This window comes from Schistocerca piceifrons, chromosome 2 (assembly GCF_021461385.2).
Source record: "Schistocerca piceifrons isolate TAMUIC-IGC-003096 chromosome 2, iqSchPice1.1, whole genome shotgun sequence".
NCBI lineage: Eukaryota > Metazoa > Arthropoda > Insecta > Orthoptera > Acrididae > Schistocerca > Schistocerca piceifrons.
Window position 1 is genome coordinate 756,233,639 of NC_060139.1, and position 20,449 is coordinate 756,254,087.

Below are 20,449 nucleotides of genomic sequence, written 5' to 3' on the forward strand. Positions count from 1 at the left end.
TGCTCTTTTTCTTTTGTGGCTCTACAGCTATTATGAGCCTTTGTGGCTTCAACAATTTTCCATCATTTACCTCCATCTGTTGCTAAAGCTTTCCAATTTCTGTAACCATTTTCTGGAGACCATCAATGACTCCATCCTCCCATCTGATTCTCAGCCATCCATACCATCTCTGTCCTCCTGGGTACTTCTGCATCACTCATCCATGCTACATACCTAGCCCACCTCAAAATCAATGATTTCACTCCTCTTCTGATAGGTGGGTCTTTGTAAATGGTGTAAAGCTCCTGATTGTATCTTTTTCTCCACAATCCCTTTCACAGATTGAGCTGATGATTCTTTAAAGAATCTTTTCTTCAAATGTATCCAGAATTTTGACGTCTTTTGCTGTTAGGCTCCAGGTTTTGGAGGCATATGTGATCACTGGGCTTATAAGTGCTTTGTAGATAAGTACTTGTTGGAACGGGTCAGGTGCTTCGATTATAACAGTCTTGTTAAGTGTAAAATAGACTCTATTGGCTCTTGTTAGTCTTTGTTTGGGTTTATAGTCAGAGTCATCTGAGTAGGTGACTGTCAAATCCACTGTTCTGCTCTCTCTCTACTGTTATTGAGGCCAGCATGTTCTCCTTGAATGTCCTTCCAGCAGCCAAGTATTTTGTTGTCTGCTGGTTAATGTTTAGTCACATATTTCTGCTACCCTGTTCAAGGGTGATAAATATGTTTTCCACTGTCTTTTGGGTTCTTGCCACTATATCTATGTCTTCTGCATAAGTGAGTATCTGCATTGATTTATGGGAGATTGTTGCCCTGCTCATATGGTTTGCATCACTCACCACCTTCTCCAGGGAAGCATTACAATGGAGGCAGGCCGATGCATCTCCTTGCTGCATTCATTTTTGATATCTAGTGCATCATACGCCATTCTTCACATTCTTATGCTACTTAGTGTCTTGCTCATTGTCATTCCCACTAAACTTGCCAATTTTCTATGGAATCCCACTTCAGCCAGGTCATGACATAATTGCTCTCTGTCTAGACAGTCATGTGCTGCTTTAAAATCTATAAAGAGGTAATGCATGCCAATCCCAAATTTGATTTTTTCTCTAGGATTTGCCTTAGAGTATAGATCTGATCTTCAGTTGACTTTCCTGCAAGATACTTATGCCCTCATTTACATTTGAACTATTGGGAGGAGACGGTTGAATAGTACATTGGAGAATACTTTACACCCCAAATTAAGTAATGTGATCCTCCTATAGTCATCACATTGTAACTGACCTCCCTTCTTGTATATGGCGCATATTATTCCTTCTTTCCATTACTGGAGCATTTTATCTTCAATTTCATGTGTTAGCCACTCTTCTCCTCAGATTCCACTGTAAATATCCCTGACACATTCTAAATGAAAACTAGTTTCATAATGTTGTAAAAACATTTTTAGGAAAGAATTAAAAATCTCATCTGCTGTTTGTCCTTGATAAACTTCTTCCCATTCTACATCCTGCAAATTCTCTCTGAATACTGAAATTAGCTAATCAGTTGCTATTGCACAATGTCCTTCTCTTCTTGTTGGTGGTGTTGCTGTGGGACCAAACCAAAGCTGAACATCAGTAACTCTAGGTGTCTCTGATCAGAAGTATGCAAGATTAAATCAGAATTATGCAAGATTAAATCTGTATTTAAATCTCCACATGCAGTTGCTTCCAAGTTATTTCTACTAAGTCTTCTTAGTATCACCTCTAATTGCTTAATGAAGCTTAAAACATTTCTTGTTGGGAGCCTACAGACTGTCACAACTGCTATCTTTTATGTTGCCAAAGCTATTGCTGGAGCACAGCACTCAAATAGTATTGTAGCACAGCATTCATGAGGTCTATGGCTTGAGGCTTTATTCCAGTTTTTGTTGTATAGCCACTTTCCCTTTCCTCATATTATGCCTAGAGTTTTATGATACTAACTTGTTGCTATTTAGATGCACCTGTTCAGTTTTTGTGATTGCTACATGATGTTATGTTGTGCATAGTGTATCTACAGAAATACCTTTATATTTTTCAGTGTCCTGTATTGTTATGAGAACCTCACTTTTTTATTGAGCTAGCTACTTATATTTTAATGGAAAACTCAAAATTTAGTATTATTGTTAACCTTTTTACTACTGAAGCTAATTTATTGTTGCAACTGTGCCTATATCTATTCAGCAGCTCTAGCTTTCTGAAATATTTACCCTAAAAATGGTCTAGTGAAATGATTGGAAATCACAAAGATTGAACAGAAAGTGTTCTGGTTATACTGAATGCTTCTGTAAATTAGTCATGCAAATAACCTCTTACCAGAAACATCAGATGTAGAGCATGCAGTATGCTCTGTGACTGTGTGAGGGGCATTGTATCAGTCATACCCATGTGCAGCTGCTACAATCTGCTGAGTGATCCTTGAAGCTCTCCATATATGCATTCAGTGGAATGCTTCACCCAGGGCTTGTCATATTGCTCAAAGAGTGACACAGTCTTCACATCTCTGTGTGGAGCATTCCCAGTGATGGTCTGATGTTGTGCCCAACTGTATAGCTGATGTTACTGTCACTACTGTTCCCTGCAGCCCCAAAAACCACTACATGATCATCTCTTCCAAAATATTTCCCAAGAGAACCTAAACCGCATGTGCCCTACACTGGCTTAAAAATACTAGTTACTTGGTATTTATTAACCAGGCAGTTCTGTACTAGTTCAGACATTTCCCAACATGACTAATCTCTAGCTTGGTTTGGCAGCTACTAACCCCAGCTCATACTTTGCGTATCATGTCTACAGTGTCGAAATCAGTGAAGCTGTTGGAGGCATCTTGAATAAAGCGAGCAGACTTACAGCATCTCTTGAACCTCCTGTCTGTTCTGGGAAGTTCAAGCACAGTCCAGTCAACAACTGTATTCTGTACAGCAGCCAGCTGCAACTCTTAAGTGTCTTATTATGCCTGTGCTGTTGCCAGACCAGTTTTGAGTTTTTAGATCAGTTACTCTTTCTTGATAATTGCAGAGTGATAGGTACAACTACTACAGTGCCAAAGGCTAGTCACACCTCCATCCAAGCTTTTTGCTTCACAGCACTTAACATGAAAAAAGTGTAGACAGTCTTCACTCTGTCAATGATTTGTCACTACTGAGTGGCAGTTTCCCACTTACTCAATATGATTTTTTTTTTTACTAGAAAGACTACTTAGTGGTAACTACTCAATGAAAAATGACAATTATGCAGCTTTTTGCAGTTTCATATCAGTATGTAATTTGTGGAAGAAATTGGTGTATTTGTTTACTTAATTAGATTTGTTTTTGGAGAGGGTCCATCTAGAGCCAAATAAAATTTTTATCTTTTCTTTTATTTCCCAGACTTTTTTGCTGAAGTTTCAGCATAATTAGTGTCCTTTTATTATCTTTCTATTAAACAGGAAAAATGCTCTTTGCTACTTGTAGACATATAAATTAGTCATTTTGAGACAGTATTTACAAAATTTAAAAACAGCCAAAGACCTAAGGATCTGCAGTTGTACAATGTGATGCAGTGCTATATGCTGATGACACAACACACATCACATGTGATACCAATCTTGAAAATGGCAGCTGCAATGTAGAGATGCACTACTTGGTTTGAGGCAAAAGTACTGCAGAAGAATAATAGTAAAACTGAAGCTATTGTATTCACCTGAATGCTCCCAGTCATGATAACAAAACAGTAAAATTATTAGAATTTCATGTATATCAAAAGCTCAGCTATGATACCCACACAGGGAAGTTATGTGGAAAGTTGGCATGTTTCATCTATCTGCTGTACAAGCTAAGGGGCAGCGTCAGTAAAGAGCTTCTGTTATACACATATTTTGCATTCTTCCATTCCCACCTGAGTTATGGAATACTATTATGGGCAACTCCCTAGGCTCAAAATTAGTGTTCAGATGGTAAAAGAAAGCCATAAGGTGCATAGCAGGACTTAGCCCATATGAATCATCTCGAGATTGTTTTAAGAAACTAAATATAATGACAGTGCCTGGGTTGTATATATACAAATGCCTTGTCTTTGTTAAAGACAATCCGAGTAAATCTGACTTAAGCAGGACAGTTCATGACCATAATGTAAGAAGTGGACTTACAATTAATATGCCATATGCTAGGCTTGCAAAGACATGTAACTGTTAGAAATATCTTGGTCCTCTCTACTTCAACAAATTGCCTGAAAATGCCTATGCAGTGCCAGTAAATAAATTTAAAACTAGTCTTTCAAGGTGGATGAAAAGTAAAGTAATTTACTCTACTCAAGAGTTCCTTGAGTATGTAACAAATGACACTCTTTCCTTATGAGAATGAACAATAAATTAACTGCAAACTATACATATGCAACAGTGTAGAACTATTCTAGTACTGTTTCATTTACATATTGTTAGTTATCTGTTTGATTATTTACCTTTCATTCACTGAACTATGTAGTTCATTTATCTTGTAACTGATCTGTTTGGAAACTTCTTGTTATTACTGACATTTGCACATATATGTGTTGTATCCATCTTGGATTATTATACTGTAGTTAATGACATTTGTCATGTTGAAGTTTATATTATTATTATTTCGTTCTTTTCTCAGATGTTATGTCTGGTCAAAAATGGAAAGTGACGTGGACCTTGATCAAGCGTGACTTCCTTTTAACTGTACGGTATATGTTATATTGCATTGAGGAACTTTCGGGTAATTGAACATGTATCAATAATTACGGATTTCTGTAGTTGTATATATAAGTTTGGATGTAGCTGTATTGCATTGATGTACTGGTGGATATTGTGTGGTATGACTCCTGTAGTTGATAGTATAATTGGTATAATGTCAACTTTATCCTGATGCCACATGTCCTTGACTTCCTCAGCCAGTTGGATGTATTTTTCAATTTTTTCTCCTGTTTTCTTTTGTATATTTGTTGTATTGGGTATGGATATTTCGATTAGTTGTGTTAATTTCTTCTTTTTATTGGTGAGTATGATGTCAGATTTGTTATGTGGTGTTGTTTTATCTGTTATAATGGTTCTGTTCCAGTATAATTTGTATTCATCATTCTCCAGCACATTTTGTGGTGCATACTTGTATGTGGGAACATGTTGTTTTATAAGTTTATGTTGTAAAGCAAGCTGTTGATGTATTATTTTTGCTCTATTGTCATGTCTTCTGGGGTATTCTGTATTTGCTAGTACAGGGTTATTACAAATGATTGAAGCGATTTCACAGCTCTACAATAACTTTATTATTTGAGATATTTTCACAATGCTTTGCACACACATACAAAAACTCAAAAAGTTTTTTTAGGCATTCACAAATGTTCGATATGTGCCCCTTTAGTGATTCGGCAGACATCAAGCCGATAATCAAGTTCCTCCCACACTCGGCGCAGCATGTCCCCATCAATGAGTTCGAAAGCATCGTCGATGCGAGCTCGCAGTTCTGGCACATTTCTTGGTAGAGGAGGTTTAAACACTGAATCTTTCACATAACCCCACAGAAAGAAATTGCATGGGGTTAAGTCGGGAGAGCATGGAGGCCATGACATGAATTGCTGATCATGATCTCCACCACGACCAATCCGTCGGTTTTCCAATCTCCTGTTTAAGAAATGCCGAACATCATGATGGAAGTGCAGTGGATCACCATTCTGTTGAAAGATGAAGTCGGCGCTGTTGGTCTCCAGTTGTGGCATGAGCCAATTTTCCAGCATGTCCAGATACACGTGTCCTGTAACATTTTTTTCGCATAAGAAAAAGGGGCCGTAAACTTTAAACCGTGAGATTGCACAAAACACGTTAACTTTTGGTGAATTGCGAATTTGCTGCACGAATGCATGAGGATTCTCTACCGCCCAGATTCGCACATTGTGTCTGTTCACTTCACCGTTAAGAAAAAATGTTGCTTCATCACTGAAAACAAATTTCGCACTGAACGCATCCTCTTCCATGAGCTGTTGCAACCGCGCCGAAAATTCAAAGCGTTTGACTTTGTCATCTGGTGTGGGGGCTTGTAGCAACTGCAAATGGTAAGGCTTCTGCTTTAGCCTTTTCCGTAAGATTTTCCAAACTGTCGGCTGTGGTATGTTTAGCTCCCTGCTTGCTTTATTCGTCGACTTCCGCGGGCTACGCGTGAAACTTGCCCGCACGCGTTCAACCGTTTCTTCGCTCACTGCAGGCCTACCCGTTGATTTCCCCTTACAGAGGCATCCAGAAGCTTTAAACTGCGCATACAATCGCCGAATGGTGTTAGGAGTTGGTAGATCTTTGTTGAACTTCGTCCTGAAGTGTCGTTGCACTGTTATTACTGACTGATGTGAGTGCATTTCAAGCACGACATACGCTTTCTCGGCTCCTGTCGCCATTTTGTCTCACTGCGCTCTCGAGCGCTCTGGTGGCAGAAACCTGAAGTGCGGCTTCAGCCGAACAAAACTTTATGAGTTTTTCTACGTATCTGTAGTGTGTCGTGACCATATGTCAAAGAATGGAGCTACAGTGAATTTATGAAATCGCTTCAATCATTTGTAATAGCCCTGTATTGTACACCCGCTTGTGATGTGATCTACTGTTTCTATTTGTTGTTTGCAAAGTCTGCATTTATCTGTTGTGGTATTGGGATCTTTAATAATATGCTTACTGTAATATCTGGTGTTTATTGTTTGATCCTGTATTGCAATCATGAATCCTTCCGTCTCACTGTATATATTGCCTTTTCTTAGCCATGTGTTGGATGCATCTTGATTGATGTGTGGCTGTGTTAGATGATACGGGTGCTTGCCATGTAGTGTTTTCTTTTTCCAATTTACTTTCTTCATATCTGTTGATGTTATGTGATCTAAAGGGTTGTAGAAGTGGTTATGAAATTGCAATTGTGTAGCCGATGTATTTATATGCGTGATTGCTTTGTGTATTTTGCTAGTTTCTGCTCGTTCTAGAAAGAATTTTCTTAAATTGTCTACCTGTCCATAACGTAGGTTTTTTATGTCGATAAATCCCCTTCCTCCTTCCTTTCTGCTTAGTGTGAATCTTTCAGTTGCTGAATGTATGTGATGTATTCTATATTTGTGGCATTGTGATCGTGTAAGTGTATTGAGTGCTTCTAGGTCTGTGTTACTCCATTTCACTACTCCAAATGAGTAGGCCAATATTGGTATAGCATAAGTATTTATAGCTTTTATCTTGTTTCTTGCTGTCAGTTCTGTTTTCAGTATTTTTGTTAGTCTTTGTCTATATTTTTCTTTTAGTTCCTCTTTAATATTTGTATTATCTATTCCTATTTTTGTCTGTATCCTAGACATTTATAGGCATCTGTTTTTTCCATCACTTCTATGCAGTCGCTGTGGTTATCCAATACGTAATCTTCCTGTTTAGTGTGTTTTCCCTTGACTATGCTATTTTTCTTACATTTGTCTGTTCCAAAAGCCATATTTATATCATTGCTGAATGCTTCTGTTATCTTTAGTAATTGGTTGAGTTGTTGATTTGTTGCTGCCAATAGTTTTAGATCATCCATGTATAGCAACTGTGTGATTTTGTGTGGGTATGTTCCAGTAATATTGTATCCATAATTTGTATTATTTAGCATGTTGGATAGTGGGTTCAGAGCAAGGCAGAACCAGAAAGGACTTAATGAGTCTCCTTGGTATATTCCACGCTTAATCTGTATTGGCTGTGATGTGATATCATTTGAATTTGTTTGGATATTAAGTGTGGTTTTCCAATTTTTCATTACTATGTTTAGGAACTGTATCAATTTAGGATCTACTTTGTATATTTCCAATATTTGTAGTAACCATGAGTGGGGTACACTATCAAAAGCTTTTTGGTAATCAATGTATGCATAGTGTAGCGACCTTTGTTTAGTTTTAGCTTGATATGTCACCTCTGCATCTATTAACAGTTGCTCTTTACATCCTCGTGCTCCTTTGCAACAGCCTTTTTGTTCTTCATTTATAATTTTGTTCTGTGTTGTATGTGTCATTAATTTTGGTGTAATGACTGAAGTTAATATTTAGTATATTGTTGGTAGGCATGTTATGGGGTGACATTTAGCTGGGTTTGCTGTGTCTGCTTGATCTTTAGGTTTCAGATAAGTTATTCCTTGTGTAAGTGTATCAGGGAATGTGTATGGGTCTGCAATGTACCTGTTAAATAATTTAGTTAGATGTGAGTGTGTTGAGGTGAACTTCTTTAGCCAGAAATTTGCTATTTTATCTTTTCCAGGGGCTTTCCAATTGTGAGTAGAATTAATTGCTTGGGTGACTTCATGTTGCAAAATTATCACTTCAGGCATTTGTGGTATCATCTTGTATGTATCTGTTTCTGCTTGTCTCCACCGTGCATGCCTGTTATGTTGTACCGGGTTTGACCATATATAACTCCAGAAGTGTTCCATGTCTGTTATATTTGGTGGATTGTCTATTTTAATGTGTGTGTTATCTATTGTCTGGTAAAATTTCTTTTGGTTTGTGTTGAATGTTTGGTTTTGTTTCCTTCTATTTTCACTTTTTTTGTATCTTCTAAGTCGTTTGGCCAATGCTTGTAATTTCTGCTTCTTTTCATCCAATTGCTCTATCACTTGTTATTGTGAGATTTTACCTAACCTTTTTCGTTTTTTTTCTGACATTTCATTTCCTATAAATTATGTTAGCTGTCCGATGTCTTTTCTCAGTTTTTCTATTCTGATCTGTAGCCTGTGTTGCCATGCTGGTTTTGTGGGTTTCTTCTGTGTGTTGGTTGGTTCTGATCTCTGCCTAGTGTGTATATTTAGTGTAGTGAGTGCTCCTATATAAACCAGTAGTTGTAACTCTTCCATAGTTGTGTTTTCATTTATTTTGTTGTGTATGATTGTGTTGATAGTTTTTATTGTTGTTTTGACTTGTGGGTTATTTGGCGGTCTATGCAAGAATGGTCTAATGTCTGTATTTGTGTCTTTGTTTTCTATATATGTCAGATGAAATTTTTCTTCTATATCTAACATGTGTGTTACTTCGAGTCTATTTGTGCTTGTTCTGGTGGCTGTCTTAAGATTTTGTTTTCCTCTGATTGTTTAATTGATGTGTGTTGTTGTTTGTTTGTTTGCTCTGGGATGTTTGAGTCCATTACTGTATTTTCTTCTTCTTCTGATTACACATTATTTTGTTCCAGTATTTGTTGTACTTGTTGTTTGATGGTTTCTAATTCTGACTGGGGTATCCTGTTATTTTTGATTACTACACGGATCTGATCAGCTAGTCGTTGTTCTGTTAAAAATTTTAATTCTGGGTACCTGATAATAAATGTTGTGTATACTTTTGATCTGTATCCAGTTGTGTTGATTCCTAGGTTTGTTGCTTGGTAATAACAGAACATGAGGTGTCGATTAACTTCATCTGACCATCTCATCCTCTGTCCTTGTTTTCCTTCTAGGGTGGTTGCAGGAAGCATATCCTGCAAAACACCTCTATTTGGATTTAAATCATTTTCCAGTTGGCTAGCAGTGTCGTTACCATTATGGGTGGGCATAGGGTTCAAACGTCGTCCCCGACCATGACGGCACTTGTCCAAGGCTTCTTTAGTTCTGTCCTGAACCAACTAATCACACTAAAAGGGGGATTAGCCCTATTAGTGGTTTGTTCTTTTCGTCGCCTTTTATGACTGGCAGAACATACCAGAGACCTATTCTTTTCCCGGGCCTCCACGGGGATATTATTATTATTATTATTATTATTATTATTATTATTATTATTATTATTATTATTATTATTGTGTTAACACTGATGATACCAACGGCATGTAAATATGCTTGTTGGTGGAGTAATACATTTGTACTTGTTTGTACATATACCTTGTAGCCCTGTGCTGTGGTTTTCCTGGATTTTTATGTTTTTTTATTGCAGTTGTTTTCTTTCACAGTTTGTTATCTGTAACCATATAGAACTTCATGTAGAACAATTATTTACTTGAAGGTAAAATAAAAGATATAAAAATTGTGTTTTGCTCAAGTTAACCCCTCCCCAAAATTAAATCTATTTGTAAGAAACATGGAAAATGTTGAAGTTTATATTATTATTGTTATTGTTATTATTATTGTGTTAACACTGATGATACCAACTGCATGTAAATATGCTCATTGGTGGAATAATACATTTGTATTTGTATTACAAACAAGGAGGTATGCTAGACTGAATTAAGCAACAAGTTCAACATCTTATAACACAAGGATTAAACAAGAAAGGAGGAATTTTTTTAACAATGGTGCTCATGTAAACAGCAAAAGATTTTGCATATAGAAAGAAAGACAAAGAAGCTCTAAAATGGAATGAGGTAAGCATTAAAGAGAAGGCAAGCATTCAAGCAGATGATAATTGTAACATGGCAGACTATGCTGAATTAAGAAAAACTACCAGAAAATATCTTTGAGAGGATCTGAGAAAATGCGATATAATTTGCTAAGAGAAACAGCTGGAAGATAAGAACATGAAGGAAATGAAACAAAATCTTGTAATGGGTAGACACCATGTTTAATAAGTTAAGACGGTAGATGGCACAGTTAACTAAGAGCAGAGATTCCAAGAATTGTTCAAATGTTTGTGTAGTTCAAGAGACACATCATAAACACAGATATTTAATGATGAAAATTGTAAAATTCTGGAAGTAATTAAATATTTAAAGACATTTAAGGCATGGAGAAAGGAAAGCTGTTAAGAGATGATGGTGTTTCAGTAGAAATGGTTAATGCTAGAGACAAAAATAATACAAAAAACTTACAAAATTGTTTTGAGAATGTCTGCAAAGTAAGAAAATTCCCCACAAATTGGGATAATGTTGTAATTATCCAGTTACACAAGAAAGAAACCAGACAAGATATAAAAATTATAGATCTATCTTCTTCATATCAGCAACATGCGAAGTATTAAGTAAAATTATCATCAGTCACGTAGAACAAACATTAGATTTTAATCAAGTAAAAGATGTAGGACAATGGACCATTCACAAATCTTGTACAAAGTATAGAATGAAGCAATGAGTCTGAGTTACGGCTTTGATTGGTATTCATAGATTCTAAGAGAGATTTCGAATCAGTATCAAGAAAATCTGCACTCACAGCCCTTTAGAAACAAGGCATATTCCAGTTATGTTTACAGTGAAAATTTATACCCCAATGTTACATCTTTCATTACAGTTCACGAGGATAGTGAGGAATGCAGATCTGAAAAAGAAGTCAGACAAGGAGCAATCATGTTGTTGAAAGTATATATGGCAGCCCTAGAAGATATTTCCAGATCTTTAAGCTAGGAAAACAAAATGCATGTGAGTCACCTTTAGGTGGGCAATGAGTAGAACCACCCAAATGGATGATTGGTGTGTGAAGGAAATAAGTTTGGAGCATTATAAGAAATAAGGAAATAACTGAGAATATGGCCTTCACGTAGGTGCAACATGGGTGCATACAGTCAAACAGCACAGTTTCTGAAAACATTGGTCATGTAAACCCCAATTTATGCTTTTATTAAATGATGTCCTGAAAGTCATGGATCAAGGTAGTCATGCAGACACAATATTTCTTAACTTCTAGAAAATATTTGATACAGTACTACACCAATACTTATTATGATGATATGGGATGTTAAATGAAACTTGCAACTGTGTTGAGGATTTCTTGATAGACAGGATGCAACATGTTAACTGTGTTGAAGAGACATTGACAGATGTAGAAGTAACAACAGGCGTGTCCCAGGAAACTGTGTTTGGATGTTACTGTTCGTGCTGTATATCAGTCATCTGGAAGACAATGTTAGTACCAGCTTTACACGTTTCACAGTTATGTGTAATAAACTGCTGTCTGAGAGAAGCTGTACCAAATAATCAGTCAGATTTTGATAAGATTTCAAAGTTGTGTGAAGATTGCCAACTTCCTTTGAATGTTCAGAAACATAAAATTGTTCTCTTCACAGAGTGAAAAAAATTAGTAGCCTATGACTGCAATATCAATGAGTTACAGTTATAATCCATAAATCCACATAAATAACTGTGTATAACAATTTTTAGGGTTATGAAATGGCTCATTTGTATGTAAAGTAAGTGACAGGCTTTAATTTGTGGACAGAATACTGGGAAAGTCCAATCAGTCTACAAAGGAGATTGTTTAGAAAATTCTTATATGACTCATCCTAGAATGTTGCTCAATGGTGTGGGACCCATATCGAATAGGACTAACAGGGGTCATTGAATGTATACAAAGAAGGATATCATGTATGGCAACTGGTTTGTTTGACTTGTGGGGAAGTATCATTGAAAAACCAAAACTGGCAGAAAGCTGAAGATAGATGCCTATTTCCCTATGAAACCCTACCTGAAAAGGTGAAACAGATCTAAAACTTGAGATCCTTACTTAACCCTTTAAATGGGTATTTTTTGTTCACAATCCTCTGCCCCAGTGGGTAATTTTTCCGAGCACTGGTTGGCGCAGTCATACCACATTTCTTTGTTGATTTTAGTTTATGGACCAAAACAAAAGTGAGTTGGGGCTGAATAGAATGTATTAAAGATGAGAATGAAGCTTTATTTTCACATAATTTCGAGGCTCTTTCTGAGTGAAGTATTTGAAAAGATAATGCTGCACAGGGAGGAACTTCACATTTTACACATCAGAAAGATGATTCCCTCTGAAAACTTCTTCTGTTCTTACTCCACACCTCCTTGTTGGCCTTCTCTTCACTATGGATGGCAGAAATACTGGAAAATGTCTGTCTATAAGATGAGTCCCTTTTGATGTTTGAGGTAGATGTCCAATTAATAGCCGTTGTTATGGAGAGGATACAGCCAGCTTATTCCATGAGACTGAGTATTAATTCCAGTCGGCTATTTTCACCACCATGTTCTCTGTACAGAAAGCATGCACTGAAGTGTGTAACATCCAATAAGTGGGCTGCTAGATATTTGGTAGCTTTGCAACTGGGAATCGTTTCTGTTATGACCTGACAAAACTACAGTCATCTGGTCACAATTGTGAGTTCTTTGATTGTTCTGGGAGATGGCTGATTGGATCTACAGCACATGAAACATTAGTTCACTTTATTATAAGAATGATAAAAAGGTTTATTTAATTTTATAAAATCCATTGCCATAAGAGAGCATCAAATATTTACAACTGCCTGTGAACAGTAAAGCATCACTTGATGCACACAATTACAGACTCTTCTCTTGAAGTACAAGTTCAACTTTTACAAAATTACAGTTCCATCTAAGACTTGTCCTGACTAGATGATGTTGACTGCTTCATTGGAGGTCACAAACTGGCCAGCACAAGTCCATGTTCAGCTTTATATCAACTTCCATGCAATGGCACTGTGGTGCTGAGAAAGAGGCATGTCTTCAGGAACCTTTTCCATTCATCATTGTGGATTGCAGCGAGACATTGGCAGTGTCAGTGGTATCGATTTGCTTTGCCAACTTACGTGTGGCACTGTGATCTTTTGATGATACCACAGCCCCTAACCATGCCTCTCATATTCCTCTTGTAATCCATGACAACAACTGGCTTTTGCATGATACCATTCCCTGAATTTACTTCTCAAAGTGTATCATCATGGAATGTGTTGATGATCATGACATCTCTGTTTTCCTGCAAGTTTCTGATCACTGCTATGTACTCATCCTTCTTCAGTTCGTCATTTTTCATGAGGTCAGGGAATTCTTTTCTGTATTGTCCCATTGCATAGACAATGTTGGTTACACTACTAGTTAGTTTATCAATCAAATCTGGATTTATCTTCCAGCTGTTGAGGTAAATATAATAACACCTTTGAAGCAAATCATGAGCAACCACAAAAATAATTTGAGAAGTTATTTTCTCTTCAGGATAATGATTGGAATAATTTGTGCCCTTGCAAGTCTAAACAATGGAAAATGTTATAACTGTCAAGAATACATTATCTTGACTGATGAGAGGTACTGTCTAGCGGAGGACCATTAATTAACAGCATCACAGCACATGCTGGCCTGCAACTCATCATTCCCATCACCTACGAGCCACAAAATGCTGTGGACAAATAAATCTGTTGGACCCAGTGAGAATGAGCAGGCCATGGTTGGATGTATCTGTCATGCCCATCTAAAAGGTTAAAATGCTTTAAGAACCATCATTAACTGAGGAACCTAGAAATATGCTAAACTCCATATTTATCACTCCAAAGGAAACACAAAAACAAGATTAGACTAATTACAGTGAGCACAGAGGCATAGCAGTCACTTCCTGCATTCCATATATGAATTGAATGGGAAGATGCCCTAAAAAGTGATACAATGAGAAGCACTTTCTGTCATTCACTTCACACTGGCTTGCACGGTATAGATTCAGATGTAAATATAGATGAGCTAAAATACATAAGAGCATGAAAAAGAATAAATTAGGTGTGATCAAGCAGTGGATATCCAATTGCTGAATATGATGATGATGATGTACATTAAATATCTTGAAAAAGAATAGATTAGGCATGTATCTAGCAGTGAATATCCAATGGCTGAATATAATGATGGTGTATGTTAAATATTTTGTATTAGTTTGCCACCCATCTTAGTAACAAAAGAATTTATTTGTGGAAGTTCATTTAGTATGTGAGCATAATGTCTGTTCTGGTATCTCTAGATCGTAATTCTTTTTTTATTAAAAATTGTGAGATTTTAAGATCAAGAGTTAGTGTGTTAAAGTTATCAATGGAATAAGAACAGTGAAATAGCATAGACTGCTAAGGGAGGCATTCCTCAGCAGACAAGCACATATAAAATACACACACACTCAATCATATGCACACAACTTACACACATGTAACCACTGTTGTCTCTGGGTGCTGAGGCCTGAAAGTGATGAACAGTGATCTTTGCTGGGGTGGGTAGTGGGGATACAAAAGAGGCATGGAATGGGAGGGGGAGGGATAGCAGAGTAGGGATGGGTGGAGATGCTGTAATGCTGCCTTTGGGACCACAGGGATATGGCTGTGATTGGATGGTGAACTGTTAGTAGGTGCAGCATCTGAAGGCTGGCTGGCTTGGTGGAAAGTGGGGAAGGAGAGAAACAGAGAAGGGGAAGGACTATGCAGATGGACGGGGAGAATAGCAGGTAAAGGGAGAGAGGTGGGAGGGACAGGGATTAGTGAAAATTGAAACAGTAACCTCAACACATTCTTCCCCATTTACTTCATTTCGATCTCCACAGCTCAACAAGCCACCTTCCTTGGTGTCAAATTCACCTCATGGATGGCTACATCAGAACCTGTGTCCACATAAAATATTTTATATTAATTTTTCATCCATCTTAGTACAAAAGAATTTATTTGTGGCAAATATTGTGAGCATAATGTCTATTCTGGTATCTCTAGATCATCATTCCTCTTTTTATTAAAAAGTGTGGGGTTTTAAGTTTAAGAGTTAATAAGTTAAAGGTATCAGACAATGAATAATCTTGGCTGGTACAATGAAATGAAATAGCATAGACTGCTAGAGGAGGCATTCAGAAGCAGAAATAAGACTAAATAAACTGTCCAAGTTCTTCCTCAGACAGAAAAAAACCCACACACACACACACACACACTCATCTGCACACAACTCACACACATGTGGCTGTGTCATCTATGGGTATTGAGGCCTGAAAGAAGTCAGGAGTGATCTTGGCTTGGATGAGTAGTGGGGCTACAAAAGAGGCATGGGGTGGGAGGGGAAGTGATAGCAGAATAGGGGTGGGTGAAGATGCAGTAGTCATGCCTGTGCAATCACAAGGATGTGACTGGGACAGGATGGTGACCTTTAGGTGCGGTATCTGGAGGCAATCCTTGGGTGACATCAGGCAGGGAAAGAAGCAGAGAAGGGGAAGGACATTGCATATGCACTGGGAGTATAGCAGGGAAGGAAATAGAAGTAGGAGGGGATGGGGACTTTTGAAGGTTGAAGCCATAAGCTCAACACCTGCTCTCCCATTTACTTCATTTGCTGCATACAGCCCAACAAACCACCTTCTGTTATTCATTTCCACCTCATGAATGGCTCCAGCAGAACTTATGTCCATAGCAAACCTACCAATCACCAAAACTACCTCATTTTCAACAGTTGCCACCCTTTCTGCACCAAATATTCCCTTCCAAGCCACTGGTGGCTTTTGCACCTGCAGTGATGACCAGTCCCCCTCTCTAAATATGTTGAGGGTCTCACAGGAGCCTTCTCAATCTGAAAAAACCCTCCAAGTTATTCAAAACAACATATCTCCTGTGCTTTGTCCCCCCAATCACCTAGTAGCCCCCACATACCTGCCGACTGGTCACAAAGGAGTGCTCCCCTCCTGATTCAGAACCACCCAGGTCTGGAGGAACTAACTCTCATCCTCTGCCATAGTTTTGACTACCTCTCATTGTGCCTGAAATGAGAAATATGCTCCCCACCCCACTTACAGTAATATACTGCCATCCACCCAATCTATGCAATATTGTTGTCCACCCCTATTCCACCTATGCTCCCAACCCCTCACCCATGGCTCATAAACCTGTAATAGATCTAGATGCAAGACTTATACCATATAACGTCTCACTGCCACTACTCCATTCCTGTCATCTCACAACCCATCTAAGCATAGCCACGTGTAAAGCAGTTTGCCTAGCAATTTATCTGCTAACACCGTGCACTATTCTACATAGGCATGACTGCTAAAAGCGTGTCTGTCTGCATGAACTGCCACCACCAAACTGTGATCCAGAGGCAGCTCGACCGCCTAGTTGCTGAACATATCACACAATATGGTGTGGTTGAGTTCAATGGCTACTTCGCAAAGTCCAGAATGAGATTTTCACTCTGCACCTTAGTGTGTGCTGATATGAAACTTCCTGGCAGATTAAAACTGTGTGCCCGACCGAGACTCGAACTCGGGACCTTTGCCTTTCGCAGGCAAGTGCACTACCATCTGAGCTACTGAAGCACGACTCACGCCCTGTCCTCACAGCTTTTCTTCTGCCAGTACCTCATCTCCTACCTTCCAAACTTTATAGAAGCTCTCCTGTGAACCTTGCAGAACTAGCACTCCTGAAAGAAAGGATGTTGCGGAGACATGGCTTAGCCACAGCCTTGGGAAGGTTTCCAGAATGAGATTTTCACTCTGCAGCAGAGTGTGTGCTGATATGAAACTTCCTGGCAGATTAAAACTGTGTGCCCGACTGAGACTCGAACTCGGGACCTTTGCCTTTCGCGGGCAAGTGCTCTACCATCTGAGCTACCGAAGCACAACTCACGCCCCGTCCTCATGGCCCCACTTTTACCAGTACCTCGCCTCCTACCTTCCAAACTTTACAGAAGCTCTCCTGCGAACCTTGCAGAACTACCACTCCTGAAAGAAAGGATATTGTGGAGATATGCCAGGAAGTTTCATATTAGCACACACTCCGCTGCAGAGTGAAAATCTCATTCTGGAAACATCCCTAAGGCTGTGGCTAAGCCATGCCTCCGCAATATCCTTTCTTTCAGGAGTGCTAGTTCTGCAAGGTTCACAGGAGAGCTTCTGTAAAGTTTGGAAGGTAGGAGACGAGGTACTGGCAGAAGTAAAGCTGTGAGGACGGGTAGTGAGTCATGCTTGGGTAGCTCAGATGGTAGAGCATTTGCCCACGAAAGGCAAAGGTCCCTAGTTTGAGTCTCGGTTCAGCAGACAGTTTTAACCTGCCAGGAAGTTTCATATCAGTGCACACTCCACTGCAGAGTGAAAATCTCATTCTGGAAACATCCCCAAGGCTGTGGCTAAGCCATGTCTCCACAATATCCTTTCTTTCAGGAGTGCTAGTGCTGCAAGGTTCACAGGAGAGCTTCTGTAAAGTTTGGAAGGTAGGAGACGAGGTACTAGCAGAAGTAAAGCTCTGAGCATGGTGAGTGAGTCATGCTTGGGTAGCTCAGATGGTAGAGCACTTGTCCGCGAAAGGCAAAGGTCCCGAGTTCGAGTCTTGGTCCGGCACACAGTTTTAATCTGCCAGGAAGTTTCACTTCACAAACTGTTATCTCAGTTCTACCCACTAACACTAGCTTTCATGAAATGTGCAGGTGGGGACTCTCCCTGTAACCTCCCTGGCCTGATCCTCCACTATTCCCTGTCCCCAGGCTGCCTCTGTCCCCTTCCTTGCTCCCACTCCAACTTCGAACCTGCTTCTTACTTACCTCCGTTTTTTCATAATACATGAAAAATAGCTTGGCACTTCTCATGGACTCCCAGGAATGGAGGAATTAATATAAATTTGATGTTGTTAACTTTTATCTGGCCACTGTCAAGATTAGTTAGCAAACAGTGCTGTTTTTATAGTAATATTTTATGCAACACAAGCTGCAACTTGGTCGGGGATTAAAACAGCGATGTAGGAAGAGTGAATAATTTCTTTTATTTCTGTCAATGATCAAAAACTTATGGTTTTAGGCTACCTGTTTCAGTCAGTAATGGCCATCTTTGGATCTGTTGTATAAAATTTTCTAATATAATAAAGCCATAGTGGCATATACGTAAAATAAGCTTAGCATCATTGCACATATTTAAAATGTGGCCTAATTTACAGCGTATTTTAAATATGTGTGATGATGTTAAGCTGAGTTTGTGTATATTTTGTGATGATACCACTATAACTTTGTTATATTAGGACATGTTATAAGACAAAGCTGGAATTCGTCATTGCTGACCAAAACCAGCAGTCTAAAGGCCAAAAGTTTTGTGATCATTAATGGAAATAAAAGTAAATAATATTTTATAATTTGTAGTTAGAAGATTTTTAATTTTGGCTTGACAATATATTTAAATGGTCATCACCTCTGTAAATCACTACTGCTTTAACAGAAGTGTGAAACACATGTACATGCTTATTTCCTTTGTTGCTGTCTGTTCTGTGAGACTACTCTATATGTAAGGCAGGCATTGTGTAGATTTACAACCAATACACTATGCTAGAAATGAGAAGTTGTTGTGTTTGCATAATAGAACTGTTATAACAGAAGTTAATGCAAATATATATAACTTTTTGAACAGGGATTTGGAGTGTGCATATGAGAGATAATTTGAAAGGTTGTGTTTCACAAGATAAAAATATGTCTTAAATGACTATTTTGTAAATTTCAAGGGAGTGGAAATACCCTAAATATGCACGTTTTCACTAACTATATGTAAACATATATAAAATACTTAGAAATGATTCCAATAATTATCAGTGTGAGTAGATTGGCACTAGTCACAATTTCATACCAGTAAACTCTGAAGAAGTAGCCTTCAGTGGTTGCTTCAGCTTCTTAATATATATCTGGGCTCAGTCCATATCTCTGAAGACTCTCCTTCGTGATGGGATTTATGGAATATGATCTGCTATGGGGGAAAAAAGTGAAATGAATTTATGGCCTTTCCAGTCTAAGCCTTAGTCAGTTCTCATTCCTTACAGTTTCATACCATGTACTCTTCCCCATTTTGTAATGTTCTATGCAACTTATGACTACACTATGCTGACAGATTTTGGATTGTTTACCCTGCACCAACCTAGCTATGTACATGGATTCTGTATCGGACACAACTGTGGTTTATGGATGAAAGTGATTGTCTATTTATTGGTGTTCTCAGTTTTATGTGTTATAACACAAGTGAAGATGTATAAGGTTCATTCTTCATGTGTTTCAGGCATCATTATGGCAATGCCGACAGGCATATCTGTGGAGGTCATTTTACAAAGTTTACTACAGCAGCAAGTAGAATCATCAAGTTTGGTTGCCACATGCCCCCCAACACAGACACAGTTGAAAACTTTCTGCAAGCCCCTGCCCTCCTGCCCCACTTGGTTTATTCAACATGACTGGCCAGCTTTCCCCACAAACATGGCCACCACAGAAAACTTCTCACAAGCCCCTGCCCAATGCTGCAGGCAATGTGCCATCTCTGTCATAGGAAAGATAATATCATGACTATCTGCAATGTTCGATCTACTCTGGCACAGCTGATCACCTTTCAGCCTACAGAAATGAATTTTGTTAACCCTGCATTTGATGATATTGGTACTGTTTTGAACAAACTGTTCATTGATGTGTGTATTAATGGAATTCCCATGCAGCTTCAGGTGGACAAGGGTCAGTGACCTCGTTATCAAATTCCAATGCTTACCTGTACCTTGGTTTGCCTCCACTGTCAGCTAGTTTGTGCCATCTTGTCAATTACAGTCAACAGCAGATCTCTCTTCTTGGCCAGTTTACTATGGCAACAACATACAAAGCAGTGGTTATACCAGTGACATTTTTGGTTTTGTACACTGACTTTAGTGAAAATTTGTTTGGTTTGGACACTTTCTATGCTATGGGCTTTATGGTCTCCAACTCCATTCATTTGGTGTCAGATCTTGTACACTGTTAAGAGTTGGATGTTTCGTGTAAGAATATTCATCCCTGTTCTACACCAGGC